Source organism: Coffea arabica, chromosome 9e (assembly GCF_036785885.1).
Source record: "Coffea arabica cultivar ET-39 chromosome 9e, Coffea Arabica ET-39 HiFi, whole genome shotgun sequence".
In the NCBI taxonomy this organism is placed as follows: domain Eukaryota; kingdom Viridiplantae; phylum Streptophyta; class Magnoliopsida; order Gentianales; family Rubiaceae; genus Coffea; species Coffea arabica.
The window spans coordinates 22,984,839-23,000,714 of NC_092327.1; positions in this window are offsets into that span (position 1 = coordinate 22,984,839).

Sequence of the window (15,876 nt, forward strand, 5' to 3'; positions counted from 1 at the left end):
TGATTACAGCTGGTGGAGGTGAAGGTGTAGAAGGAACGCATGCAAGGCCTCTCCCTTTCTTCCCTCAGGCTTGCGGACAGAAACAGAAAAGAAAAGCTCGCGAGTTTCTTTTCTTTCCTCTCGGATGCGAAGTGCAGCTCACTCCCTCTCTCTCTCGTCGATGATCACGAGGTGAGGGAGGTTCTTGTGGTTGAGGTGATATGAAGCAGAGGAAATGGCACGCGGTTGGGAGGAGGTTGAGTGTTTGAGAGGTGTGGTGGTGGAATGGTGTCGCGGTTTTTGAAGAGAGGTGAAGTGTTGAAGTGGAGAATGTTTTTCATTCGGCCAAATGGAGTGATGGTGTCATAAGGTTGTCCGAGAGAGGTTGAGTGGTTGCATGATAAATTTGTGAGATAGTGGAGGGTGTTTTAGTCTTTTCACATCTTCATCTAATATCCACGTACGTTCTAAATTCTAGTCTAACTCCAAAGTTTTATCCCCAATGAACTTTAAATGCCTAGTAATGCACTAATTTCGCTAAAGTTTGGTTATCGAAATTTTTATGTCTTAGGTGCATATAATATATACTTGTATCGATTTTGTCTAAACTTTATCGATTGCATTTTAATACTAGGGTTCCGAATAACCTTTATCATTATTAACGGTTAAAGTTTAGCTATCAGAATTCCAGGAAATTAATTGTTAAATCAATGGAATAATTTAGCACAATTATTATATTTTGCACACAAAAATTATTTCTACGCACTTATTTAAAAAAACAATTAGATTAAATGCTAAAATTTATTAAGGAATTAGAAGTGCAAATAAAATATGCAATGACATTTGTATATATATTTTTTTCAGGGTTCTCACATCCTCCCCTCCTTACAATGAATTTTGTCCTCAAAATTCACACTTTCTAGAGAAATAATTCAGGGTACTTTTTCTGCATTTCCTCTTCTAATTCCCAAGTTGCTTCCTCTAGTCCGTGATTTCTCCATAGAATCTTCACCAGAGGAATTTTCTTATTTATCAGTTCCTTCACTTCTCTTTCCAAAATTTGAACTGGCCCTTCTTCATAGGTTAACGTCTCATCGACTTCGATTCCCTCCAATTGCAGCACATGGCTCGGGTCGGGTGATATTTCCTAAGCATGGAGACATGAAATACATCGTGAACCTTGGCCATGCTTGCAGGCAATTTCAACTGATATGCTACATACCCGATTCGCTTCAAGATTTCGAAAGGTCCGATATATCTTGGCTTTAACTTCTTACCTTTCTTGGATACTACTCCACTCTTCAAGGGTTTTAACTCTTAGGAAGACCTTGTCTCCTACTTCAAATTTCAAATCTCTTCTCCTTGTGTCGACGTAGCTCTTTTGTCTACTATGGGCAGCTTGAAGTCTTTCTCTAATAAGTTTCACTTTTTCCTGGGCCTCTTCTATCCAAGGTATAGCCGTTGGATCTACAATTTTCTTCTTGAGAAGGATTTGCCCTCAAATCTGGATCCTCCTCGTCAAGAAATGGACTTAGGTCCGCGACGTTAAAGGTCCGCAACGCCTTGTCGAGCTCAGTAACATCCAAGAGCACATGCTTGCAAATCATGAGAAGTATAGGTTGATTAGAGTTCACCTGTCACGACCCCACCCCAATATGAACCATTACGCAAAAAGGAAATCCAAATTCAAGCCACACATGAGATAATCCATGAATAAACACTACAAGCCACTCCTTCGCCTTGAGCCCTGTGGAGGGGAATAAAAACATTTTTGGGGTGAGCTAGAAGCTCAGCGAGTAACCAGTAAAATCAGTAATCAAATCGGTTTAACCATAGTTCATTTCAATGATGTTCAATTCAAATCAAATGATAAGTCCAGAAACAATTTCAACGTTTACAAAACATTAAATATGGAGTATCAATAATTCAAGAAACATGTACAATGGAAAGCGATAGTAACATTCGTGAAAAGGATACATTCGTTCTCCTGTCATTTCATTGCATTTTTGGTTTCATTCGTGCATTCATTCACCCCGTCCCTGGCTTTTGGCCAGGCTCCACCAACCTACAAGGTAATACTCGAGTATACCGAAACGTTCACCCAAGTTCCTAGTCGCCCGATCGAGTCCGCTACTGGCTCGAGACGACCGGTAACAAGGGGCAATGGCCAGTTCAACCCAAAAGGCTTACATTCATGCGCAAGTAGCATTTAATCACTAATCATTGAAAATTTCATATTTATTTAGGTCGAGTGCGATAAAGTACACACTCGCCTAGAAAACTCGTCTTAACAATCATTGAAAGCAAAATCAATAATAACAAGACACTAATATGCAAGCACGCATGATATGTAAGAAAACAGTTCAAAAGTAGCTTTGGAAATAGTTTAGGGTCACTCACCTCCATGGCTCAGAAACCATCCATCATATATCATTGCCTTGCTCAAATCCGAGTCTTAGATCACAAACTCAATGCAAACAAATCCCTTCAAAGTTTGGACAGCACTTCCCCTAAATTTGCTTACTTTTCCAGCCGTCACGGCTTCATTATTTCCTCATTCCAACCCAAAGGTACACACACAACAACAAGTTCATCCAATAGCCATTCAGCAAGCTCCAAGAAGTACAAAGACAAGTCAAGCTAGGGAAAAGTCCGGAAATGAAAGTTAAGCTCAAAACCAGAAAAACAGTTTTGACGTCATTTTGCGGTAATGGTATCAAAGGCGCTACGATTGTCGGATGGAGGTACAAGACCCACCGTTTTGAAGCTAAGAACCAGGGCTACAACAATGTAGAAGGTCACTCAGTCCAAATCCCAGCACAACTAAGTCAAATATGCCAAATAACAAACCAGAACCGTAATTGCAGGTTTACAAATTACACTATGCTGTAATCAGTACAACTCAGTCTAAACAGGTCCAAATACAGAAATTCCAAAGGCATATGGTAGCTAGGACATCAAGCTACATTTCATCAGAAGACCTCAACACCCAAATCCAAAACAATTCCAGTCAAAACAACCCATTTCAGACACAGTTCTAACATCCTGATGAACCCAGAACAGCAATCGTAATTTTGGCTTATCTCATTCTACGCTACTCCAATTGACCTGAAATTTTACAGGCACCCTTAAAACATCAATACCTACAACTTTCATGTTTTAAGCCAAGGCCAATTCGGCCTCTATCTAGGACCAAATATTTCGGACAGAATGAAGAACCAAGAACCCTAATTTCCAGAATTTCTTCCAAAACAGAAATTGATTGCAATTGTCCACTTTTTCCACCTTCTAGATGCCTTATAAACCATTTCCAATCATCATACATAGCCACACAATCATGCTTATATTAAAACAGAAAAATCCCCAAAAATAATAAAACTTCACCAATTCAACCAAAATCAAGATTTAATCCATAAAATTGCATCTCATACAACCTCTAAGCATGATTTAAGCATCAATTAAGGGAGGAGGGTGGTTCTTCACAACTTACCTTGAACACAAGAGAGAGAGAGCTATTGGTCACCTTAACTTTCCAAACAACTCCACCAAACAACTCACAAACACTAAGTGAAGAGGTTTTATGGAGTAAAACTAAAATTAAACGGTTAAAAGTGAAGATTAAGCAAGCTTGGAGCAAAGAAATTGGAGAGCTTTTCTTCCCTTATTGCTTGAAGGTGGTCAGCCATATGAAGCTTAGAAATGAAGATATTTTGGGTCATTTTTGGTTATTTAAGTCAATGGTAAGAAAGGTCTTAAGGTAAGCCCAATCAAATGGTGACACTTGTCACCTTTAGGTTTAAAACTTATCTTTTTGTCTCTCCAATACAAATATCTTAACACTTTGTAAAATAATATCACTTAATACAAAAATCCAACAAGTTGTCAAAAATATAATGCATTTACCGCACTTGCGGGTCCCACGTCCAAAATACGCTTTTAATTTCTCAAAAACTAACCGATACTAGAAAAATCATTTTAAAACTATTTTTGCTAATAAACTTTATCTGGGGAATTTTTCTAATCAAGAAAATGTAGAAAAGGCGGGCGTTTAAAAAAATAAACCCTAGAAAATTAGAAAATTTTCGGGTTCTCAAACTCATTTTTTTTCGGGGCGTCACATCACCACTTTTCTAACATCCTTAGCCTTAATAATCATGTTGTGCTTCCTAGTGGTAGGTGTGGTAGGTGATTTGTCATGCATACCCCTAGGTGTGCCCCCTTGACCCTTGGTTGATGGCTCACTTGTAGAAGTGGGGCCTTGACCAGGGTCGTCCGCCTTTAGTTTCCTCTTTTGACGGTCCTGTTCACACTCCCTTTGTAATAGTAGTTGATCCTCATAAACTTGTGCAGGTGTAAGAGGTGTAAGGACCTTACGTTTGCCATCGTGCAAAAGTGTGTACTTATTTGCTCTTCCATCGAATGTGACGTGTTTGTCAAATTGCCAGGGCCTCCCCGGAATGATATGCGTAGCATGCATAGGCACAACGTCGCACAGGATGTCATCAGTGTATGTACCAATTGAAAAGGGAAGGCGGACCTGTTTGAAGACTCGTACCTCGCCATCCTCACTTAGCCACTGGAGGCGGTAAGGATTTGGATGCCTGGTAGTGGGGAGTCCTAAACTCTCAACCATTAGCAAACTGGCCACGTTTGTGCAGCTCCCACCGTCGATGATGAGACTACACACCTTGTCGCCTACCTTACAACGGGTGTAGAATAGGTTTTCTCGTTGTAGCTGCTCGTCCTCCTTAACGCGGGCGGTTAGCACTCGTCGTGCCACCAAGCAACCTACTTCTCCTCGTGTAGGCGAGCAAGCCTCCCCAGCTGCCTCTTTTTCCAGGCAGTCGTCTTCGACCAGTTCGGGCATCTCCTCACATTCGTCATCATCAGACACGATTTCACCATGGTGAGTGATGAGCATGACCCGTTGGTTTGGGCACTGAGATTGAATATGGCCAAACCCTTAGCATTTGAAGCACTTGATGTCCCTACTCCTAGTCCTAGAAGTCTCATACGATGCCTTAGAGGTGGACCTGGAAGCATCGGAAACCTTGTTAGGGGTAGAATAGGAATTGCGGTTAGAGGTGTTACCTTGGATTCGGGTAGAAGAGGTTGGTATCGTCGTACTTCCAACTTCATGGGTCGCCCTTCGTGGTTGGTTGCCCCTCCATGAAGTGTTGTTAGAAGATTGGAAAGGACGTGCTCCTCGTCTTAGCTTCTTCCCCCGCTCGGCCTTGATAGCGAGTTCTAGAAGGTCGTGCATGTCCAAGTAATGTTGGAGCTCCAAGGCCTCTTGAAGGTCAGGATTGAGACCTCTAAGAAACCTAGCCATCATGGCTTCATTGTCCTCTTGAATATTGGCCCTCATCATGGCCATCTCGATCTCTTTGTAGTAGTCTTCCACACTCATGTTGCCTTGAGTGAGAGTTTGAAGCTTAGAATGGAGATCGCGATTGTAGTAGCTAGGAACAAATCGCTTGCGCAGCAGTGCCTTGAGTTCGCGCCAAGTCCGGACACGGGGCTCTCCCATCCTTCTCCTGTGGGTCCGTACTTGGTCCCACCAGACTAGTGCGTAGTCGCTGAACTCCACGGTGGCAACTTTAACCTTTTGTTCCTCGGTGTAATCGTAGCAGTCGAAGACCATCTCGATACGGCCTTCCCACTCCAAGTAAGCTTCAGGATCACTTTTGCCTTTGAATGCGGGGACTTGAATTTTAATCCCCTTGAGTTCGTTCTTAGGCGCGTCCCTTGTGGGCCTCTCGGGTCGCCCCTCACCCTCACTAGCGGAGTAGTCTTCGCCATTTGCCTCTTTGGTGCTGTGGTTACTCCGATTGTGGGATCTTGAACGAGAGCCTCGTGTGAGACTCCTAGACAACTCGTCAAAACGATTGTGTAATGTCTCCATTTGTTGTTCGCTGATCCGCCTTAGCTCATTCTTCATTGCGGCGAACAACAAGAAGTGATCAGTGTTTGCTTGTTGCTCCATGTCTCGCTTGATGCCCCTGCAAAGGTTAGTAACAAGCAAAAGAAAGTACAAATATAATCCTCACCTCACTCCCTTAGTATATCCCTCACGCTCGTGTGTAGTGATCAATTCACTCTATGAAACTTACCAAGTACCTTTACCTGTTGGTCTAGGTAATTGAGGAATGTTGCGCGAGTCCCACAATTTGTCACCAACATTTCCCACAAGAGTAAACAAGAGTGAAGGACACGGTTTGGATGAGATTGTGGTGAAGGAAGAACGGTTTTGGAAGTCTTAGGGCGGTAGACAGATTTGGAAAATATTGCCAAGAAATGACACTCTTAAGAATTCCTAAGATGTAGGAGTAGTTTCCTAAAATGTAGGAGAATATCCAAAAATGGAGGAGAAAAAATAGGAGATGTCCAAGAGCTTATCCAAGTAGGTTATTTAGTCTCCTAAACTAAGTTGGAAAACAAGTTGGAGTTGGAAACTTCCTTTGAAGACCTTGCTTAAGCAACTTCCTAATTCTTCTCAAAACAGCTTGGTTTCTTCCCTCCTTCAACCGAAAATTTCCAGAGTTCCTCCCTCTTATTCCCTTCCCAAAGTCGGCTAAAAGAACCCCTTTAAACCTTCTTAAGCAACCGCCCACTATGCTCACACACAACCAGAATTGGACCACTGAAATTTTCCAGATTTCTTTCCTCTTGAACTCCTCTCAAAGTCGGCTATTGCCCCCTATTAAACCTTCCCTCACAGCCGCACACTTCACCCAAGAAGTTCGGCTCTCTCTCTACTCTCAAAACACAAACAGTTCGGCTCCTTCTTTCGTGACAAGAGCAAGACAGTTTCGGTTGCTGTGTCAAGTCAATGGCGTCTCAAGACAGCGTGAACCAAGTCTCTCAAGGTTCTTTCCCACGGGTTGCTCAAGAAACTCCCAAGGAATTTATTCCTAAACCAAGAAAACCCCATATGGATGCAAGAACTTACAAGAAACTCTTTATTCGAAGAGAAGTGCAAGTCTTCAAAACCCTTGATGATCAAGAACCTCAAGAATCCCAAAAGGTAGTGCAAGTAATCAAAGTTCAAGGTGTTCAAGAATTTCAAGAAGAGGTTGGCCAAAACTTTTGAATTCTTTTTCTTCTACTTGCTGTAATTTTCTGGTTTGGGTACAAGAAGCAATAAGACAGATTTGGCAATAAGAAGTGCGGTTTTCCTTCTTGGTTTTCTTGCTACCCGATTGCTCTTCTTGTTTCTTTTCGGTTCTATTTTTTTTTTTTAACTTGGTAATAGAACTACACCTGGCCGAAAGGGTTCAAAACCAGATTCTGATCAAGTCCTAAGTTACTACAACCAACAGCCCCAAAACTCCAAGATTTTATCAAGAACTTCCAAGAACTTCAAGATTAAGTTCAAGAAACTCAAGAAACCTAAAAACTCTTGTAGATTTCCTTCAAGAGTCACAACTCCAACAAGTTTGATCCACAAATCAGTTTAGAAAACTAACTTAACAACTTAGATTAAACAATCAAACACTTGGACAGATTTGGCAACCACAAGAACCCTAGCCGCACAAAACCCTAGCCGCGGTTTTCTGTTTTTTTTTCCCTTTTTTTTCAGTTTCGGCTAGGACCAATTGCTGGGCAGAATGGTTGCAACACGAGTACAAAATCTAGGCAGTTTAGAACTAGCAACAATACATGCGACTGACCAGAAATTTTGACGCGACCAAGAACAAGAACAAGAACTAGCGGACAGAAATCTTTTTTTATTTTTTTTTTTGGACAAGCGATGCAAACAGATTTTGTTTGTGTTTGTTTTTTTTTTTTTTTTTTGACTAACAACGGACTCAACAGCAAGAACGACGACCATAATTTCTTGATAACAAAAGAAAGGAAAACGGCACAACAAGCAACAATGCTAATGAACAGATTTTTTTTTCTTTTTTTGAGACAAGTGCAGCGGAATTAAGGAAAACTAAGACAAAACTACGGATATAACGGAAGATACCTCCACCAAAGCTCTGAACCCAACTGATACGTTCCTCGATCAACACGTTTCGAGACACGTAGCACGTTTGCCCAAGGATCTAGCGAGGATGTCCAACGCTTGGAATTACGGGGTCTAGAAACCAAACGGACGACACGATATGATTCAAGACGGTAGACGACACTCCGATGAAGGTGAATACTCCAGGGGAATAGGTCGGTAGAACAATCTAGGACAGAACGCAAGACTGCTCAAAACCCTTGCCAAAGCAAGTAAAGGAATTGTAACTCTCGAATGTAAGAGAAAATAATGCTGAAGTTTTATGATAAAACGACCACCTTAAAACCTTACAAAGCAAGCCTATTTATAGGCTAAAGTGACTAAAAACCCTAAGGAAATAATGACAAAGAGTTCGGCCATCTTGGTGTCCAAGATGGGCTGGCCCAATGAGCTATGAAGACACATTAATCCAATCTAACAAGTACAAAGGTTAAGGCCCTATAGGGCCGATCCTCTTGCAGGCTCACTTGGGTCTCCGTGGGCTTGGATCATGGTGTAAATGGCTTGATTGTCTCTCTCTAAGCCCTCAATATCTTTGTGCACTCCATGTTGGTCTTGGACTACTCGAACCAGGGCTTGGAGTGATTCTTTGAAGAGCTTGGCCCGTGCACGTGTGACGGGGCCCAATGGAACTCGAACTGGGTCGTTACGTGGGCCGAGATACCAACTGATATTCTTTTTCTTCTACTTGCTGTAATTTTCTGGTTTGGGTACAAGAAGCAATAAGACAGATTTGGCAATAAGAAGTGCGGTTTTCCTTCTTGGTTTTCTTGCTACCCGATTGCTCTTCTTGTTTCTTTTCGGTTCTGTTTTTTTTTTTTTTAACTAGGCAAAAGAACTACACCTGGCCGAAAGGGTTGAAAACCCAGATTTTGGTCAGGCCCTAATTTACTTCACCCAACAGCCCCAAAACTCCAAGATTTCTGTCAAGCGAGACATGGAGCAACAAGCAAACACCGATCACTCCTTGTTGTTCGCCGCAATGAAGAATGAGCTAAGGCGGATCAGCGAACAACAAATGGAGACATTACACAATCGTTTTGACGAGTTGTCTAGGAGTCTCACACGAGGCTCTCGTTCAAGATCCCACAATCGGAGTAACCACAGCACCAAAGAGGTAAATGGCGAAGACTACTCCGCTAGTGAGGGTGAGGGGCGACCCGAGAGGCCCACAAGGGACGCGCCTAAGAACGAACTCAAGGGGATTAAAATTCAAGTCCCCGTATTCAAAGGCAAAAGTGATCCTGAAGCTTACTTGGAGTGGGAAGGCCGTATCGAGATGGTCTTCGACTGCTACGATTACACCGAGGAACAAAAGGTTAAAGTTGCCACCGTGGAGTTCAGCGACTACGCACTAGTCTGGTGGGACCAAGTACGGACCCACAGGAGAAGGATGGGAGAGCCCCGTGTCCGGACTTGGCGCGAACTCAAGGCACTGCTGCGCAAGCGATTTGTTCCTAGCTACTACAATCGCGATCTCCATTCTAAGCTTCAAACTCTCACTCAAGGCAACATGAGTGTGGAAGACTACTACAAAGAGATCAAGACGGCCATGATGAGGGCCAATATTCAAGAGGACAATGAAGCCATGATGGCTAGGTTTCTTAGAGGTCTCAATCCTGACCTTCAAGAGGCCTTGGAGCTCCAACATTACTTGGACATGCACGACCTTCTAGAACTCGCTATCAAGGCCGAGCGGGGGAAGAAGCTAAGACGAGGAGCACTTCCTTTCCAATCTTCTAACAACACTTCATGGAGGGGCAACCAACCACGAAGGGCGACCCACGAAGTTGGAAGTGCGACGATACCAACCTCTTCTACCCGAATCCAAGGTAACACCTCTAACCGCAATTCCTATTCTACCCCTAACAAGGTTTCCGATGCTTCCAGGTCCACCTCTAAGGCATCGTATGAGACTTCTAGGACTAGGAGTAGGGACATCAAGTGCTTCAAATGCCAAGGGTTTGGCCATATTCAATCTCAGTGCCCAAACCAACGGGTCATGCTCATCACTCACCATGGCGAAATCGTGTCTGATGATGATGAATGTGAGGAGATGCCCGAACTGGTCGAAGACGACTGCCTGGAAAAAGAGGCAGCTGGGGAGGCTTGCTCGCCTACACGAGGAGAAGTAGGTTGCTTGGTGGCACGACGAGTGCTAACCGCCCGCGTTAAGGAGGACGAGCAGCTACAACAAGAAAACCTATTCTACACCCGTTGTAAGGTAGGCGACAAGGTGTGTAGTCTCATCATCGACGGTGGGAGCTGCACAAACGTGGCCAGTTTGCTAATGGTTGAGTGTTTAGGACTCCCCACTACCAGGCATCCAAATCCTTACCGCCTCCAGTGGCTAAGTGAGGATGGCGAGGTACGAGTCTTCAAACAGGTCCGCCTTCCCTTTTCAATTGGTACATACACTGATGACATCCTGTGCAACGTTGTGCCTATGCATGCTACGCATATCATTCTGGGGAGGCCCTGGCAATTTGACAAACACGTCACATTCGATGAAAGAGCAAATAAGTACACACTTTTGCATGATGGCAAACGTAAGGTCCTTACACCTCTTACACCTGCACAAGTTTATGAGGATCAACTACTATTGCAAAGGGAGTGTGAACAGGACCGTCAAAAGAGGAAACTAAAGGCGGACGACCCTGGTCAAGGCCCCACTTCTACAAGTGAGCCATCAACCAAGGGTCAAGGGGGCACACCTAGGGGTATGCATGACAAATCACCTACCACACCTACCACTAGGAAGCACAACATGATTATTAAGGCTAAGGATGTTAGAAAAGTGGTGAACTCTAATCAGCCTATACTTCTCATGATTTGCAAGCATGTGCTCTTGGATGTTGTTGAGCTCGACAAGGCGTTGCCTGCGAGCATAGTTGCTCTTTTACAGGAATTTGAGGATGTTTTCCCTGACGAGGTCCCTGATGGCTTACCACCCATTCGGGGAATTGAACACCTGATCGACCTCATTCCTGGAGCACCATTGCCCAACAAACCTGCTTACCGCATGGGCCCTGAGGAGACCAAGGAGCTTCAACGGCAAGTTGATGGCCTCTTAGGTAAGGGTTGGGTAAAGGAAAGTCTAAGTCCTTGCGCTGTGCCTGTGATACTTGTTCCCAAAAAGGACGGTACTTGGCGTATGTGCACTGACTGTCGGGCTGTGAACGCTATCACTGTCAAATATCGTCATCCCATTCCTAGACTTGATGATATGCTTGATGAACTCGATGGTGCCATAATTTTCACCAAAATTGACTTGAGGAGTGGCTATCATCAAATTCGGATGAAGGAGGGCGACGAGTGGAAAACAGCCTTCAAAACCAAACATGGTCTCTATGAGTGGCTAGTGATGCCTTTTGGCTTAACTAATGCCCCTAGCACCTTCATGCGACTAATGAACCATGTGCTGAGACATTTTATTGGCAAGTTTGTCAATGTTTACTTTGATGACATCTTGATATATAGCCGTAGTGAGCATGAGCACTTAGAGCATGTGAGATTACTTCTTGAGACACTTCGACAGGCGCGTCTGTACGCCAACCTCAAGAAGTGCACCTTTTGTACTAACGAGCTTGTGTTTTTAGGCTATGTGGTAAGTTCGCAGGGCATCAAGGTGGACAAATCCAAGATTGAGGCCATCGAGCAATGGCCAACTCCCACATCCGTCTCTGACATGCGCAGCTTTCTTGGATTGGCGGGCTTTTACCGACGCTTTGTCAAAGATTTTAGCACCATTGCCGCCCCATTGACCGCCGTTACAAAGAAGGATGACAAGTTCCACTGGGGCGAATCACAAGAACGAGCATTTCACGCCCTCAAGGACACACTCACCCATGCACCTGTGTTAGCATTACCAAATTTTCACACGACTTTTGAAATTGAATGTGATGCTTCTGGTGTAGGTATTGGAGCAGTCCTCATGCAAGACAAGAGACCTTGTGCCTTCTTTAGTGAGAAACTGGGAGGAGCTGCATTAAACTACCCCACATACGACAAGGAGTTGTACGCTTTAGTGAGGGCCTTGGAGACTTGGCAACACTATCTTCGCCCTAGAGAGTTCGTGATACACACTGATCACGAGTCATTGAAGTATCTCAAGGGACAACCCAAGTTAAGCAAGCGACATGCCAAATGGGTAAGTTTCATTGACACCTTTTCATATGTCATTAAGTATAAAACTGGCAAAACGAATGTAGTGGCTGATGCATTATCACGTAGACATTCGTTGCTTGCTCTTCTGGATGCCAAGTTACTAGGGTTCGAAATGGTTAAGGAACTCTACACAAATGATCATGACTTTGGTGATACCTATGTTGCTTGTGTTAAGGCCCCTCATGGAAAATACTTCTTGCATTATGGATTTCTATTCCATATAGATAAACTATGTGTACCTAACTCTTCCATTCGTGATCTTTTGATTCGAGAGGCACATAGTGGTGGTCTCATGGGCCACTTTGGCATCACCAAGACTCTGGCCATGTTGCAAGAGCACTTTTACTGGCCTCATATGCGTAGAGATGTTGAACGCATGGTTGGTAGATGCGCTACTTGTCACAAGGCAAAGTCTAAGACACATCCATATGGCTTGTATACCCCATTACCTATCCCGCACCATCCTTGGGTTGACTTGTCTATGGACTTTGTGCTAGGTTTGCCTAGATCACCAAGGGGTAATGACTCCATATTTGTGGTAGTTGATAGATTTTCTAAAATGGCACATTTTATTCCTTGTCACAAAACTGACGATGCATCTCATATTGCTACTTTATTCTTCAAAGAGATTGTCCGTCTGCATGGTATGCCTCGGACTATTGTTAGTGACAGAGATGTGAAGTTCCTGAGTTACTTTTGGAAGACTTTGTGGTCCAAACTTGGCACTAGGTTATTATTCTCCACCACTAGTCATCCTCAAAGCGATGGACAAACTGAAGTTGTCAATCGCACACTTGGCACTTTACTTTGGGCTTTGATTAAAAAGAACCTTAAGTCTTGGGAGGAGTGCTTACCTCATGTTGAATTTGCCTACAATCGAACCGTGCATAGTGCAACACAATATTCTCCCTTTGAGATTGTTTATGGCTTCAACCCCCTTACCCCCCTTGATCTGGTGCCTTTACCTTCCTCTGAGCACATAAGCTTAGATGGGAACAAGAAAGCTGATTTTGTGCGCAGGTTACATGAAGCTGTGCGAGCAAACATCGAGAAGCGCACGCAGCAATACATCCAGCAAGCCAACAAGCACCGCCGCAAGATGATTTTTGAGCCTGGAGATTGGGTGTGGCTACACTTGAGGAAAGAGCGATTCCCCAAGCAACGTCAAAACAAATTATCCCCCAGAGGTGATGGACCATTCCGGGTACTCCAAAAAGTCAATGACAACGCATACAAGTTGGAGCTACCTGGGGAATACAATGTTAGTGCGACCTTTAACGTCGCGGACCTAAGTCCATTTCTTGACGAGGAGGATCCAGATTTGAGGGCAAATCCTTCTCAAGAGGAGGGGACTGATGTGTGCACGGGTCTCGGCCCACGTAACGACCCAGTTCGAGTTCCATTGGGCCCCGTCACACGTGCACGGGCCAAGCTCTTCAAAGAATCACTCCAAGCCCTGGTTCGAGTAGTCCAAGACCAACATGGAGTGCACAAAGATATTGAGGGCTTAGAGAGAGACAATCAAGCCATTTACACCATGATCCAGGCCCACGGAGACCCAAGTGAGCCTGCAAGAGGATCGGCCCTATAGGGCCTTAACCTTAGTACTTGTTAGATTGGATTAATGTGTCTTCATAGCTCATTGGGCCAGCCCATCTTGGACACCAAGATGGCCGAACTCTTTGTCATTATTTCCTTAGGGTTTTTAGTCACTTTAGCCTATAAATAGGCTTGCTTTGTAAGGTTTTAAGGGAGTCGTTTTATCATAAAAATTCAGCATTGTTTTCTCTTACATTCGAGAGTTACAATTCCTTTACTTGCTTTGGCAAGGGTTTTGAGCAGTCTTGCGTTCTGTCCTAGATTGTTCTACCGACCTATTCCCCTGGAGTATTCACCTTTATCGGAGTGTCGTCTACCGTCTTGAATCATATCGTGTCGTCCGTTTGGTTCTAGACCCCGCAATTCCAAGCGTTGGACATCCTCGCTAGATCCTTGGGCAAACGTGCTACGTGTCTCGAAACGTGTTGATCGAGAAACGTATCATACAGTTTTAAAATTATGAGTTAGTGTACGTTAGTTTGAAGTGCGTTATAGATGTGGGACCCGCTAGTGCGATATAATTATGGTGACTAAGTGAGTTTTGTGCTAAGTGTTATTATTTTACAAGGTGCTAGGAGATAATTAGAGATTAGTTAGATAGATTACCATTGAGAGACAAGAGGATAAGTTTGAAAACAAAAGGTGCCAAGTGTCACGATTTGGTTGGGGTTGGACTTTGACTATTTTTCCTCCACCTTCACTAAACATAAAATTTGACCAAGATCATCTTCATCTTCTCCATAAGCTGGCCGAAAATTTTGAGGGAAGGAAAGGGAGAGAAACTTCATTTTTCACTTCAATTTCTTGCTCCATATTGAACTCCAACCAGAAATTTTGCAAAACCCACCATAAAAGTGCTAGGTAAGGTGGTTTTCAGGGTGTTTGTGGAGTTATTTTGGAGGACAAAGCTTAAGCTACCATCTTGCTTAGGGAGATAAGGTAAATTTTCAAGAAACTCCTTTACTTCAATTAATGGGCAATTTGTGGTTATAGTTGTTGAATTAGTAATTTTGTGAGAAAAGTTCATGGGTTGTAGTGGATTTATGGATATTTCAGTTTTCGTGGTGAAATTTCTGCCATAATATGAAGATTGATGATTAGTCACCGTTTGATAGTTTTGATATATGAAATATCTAGTGTTTAGATGGTAGTTGACTTGGTTTAAAGAAAATTCTGGTTTGTGGGTACAAATTCCAGCTTAGGGTTCCAATGGTAGTAATCTACCCTGTCTGCCCGAATCTGTTTGGCCATGTTAGAAGCTGAACTAGCCTTATTACCAAAAATGAAAGTTGTAGGGAATGATGTTTTATAGTTTCCTGCAAAATTTCAGCTCAATCGGAGTAACATAGCCTATGAAAAGACGGAAATACCCTGACTGCCATAGGATTAAAGTCAGTGAACAGTTTTGACAGTGCACCAATTTGATCGTGGTTGTTTACCTTGATACGTACTGAATTAGTATTTAGCCAAAACATCAAAGTCGTAATACTGTGTCTTAGCTTTCCAACACCCCTGAGAACGCCTTAATCGGACTTCGGTAGCCTGAGTTATGGCCATTTGAATGTACTGCAGTTAACTAGCCTGTTGGTAGGAATCCGGTTCTGTAAATTGGGAATATGACTTAGATACACTACAAACTGGACTAAGTGGTCTTCATCAAAATTGTAGCCCCCTGTCTTAGTTTCAAAACGGTATAATTTTCACCTCAATCCGATAAGCGTAGCCTCAGTTGTGTCCGTTACGTAAAACAACATCAAATCTGTCTTTTGTTTCTTGACTCAACCTTCATTTTCGCACCTGTTCCTAGCTTGATTTTGTACTTGTATGACTTGGAGCCTATGGAATGACTATTGAAATGAGATGATTTGGTATATGACTTTGGGTTTGATTGAGGAAAAGAATGAAGCCATAAATGGCTGGAAAATAGGTAAATACAAAGGGCGTGCTGCCCAAATTTACGCTCGAGAACTAGGTCGATATACTTGCGACTCGAGTAAGGCTTGAGAGCGAATACCACGTGAACCATCTAGGGTATTTACGTTTTCTTTGCCACTTCGACTCAAATAGCGATTTTAAAGTTTTACAAGTGAGTCTAAGTTTTACAAATATTTTACTTCTGT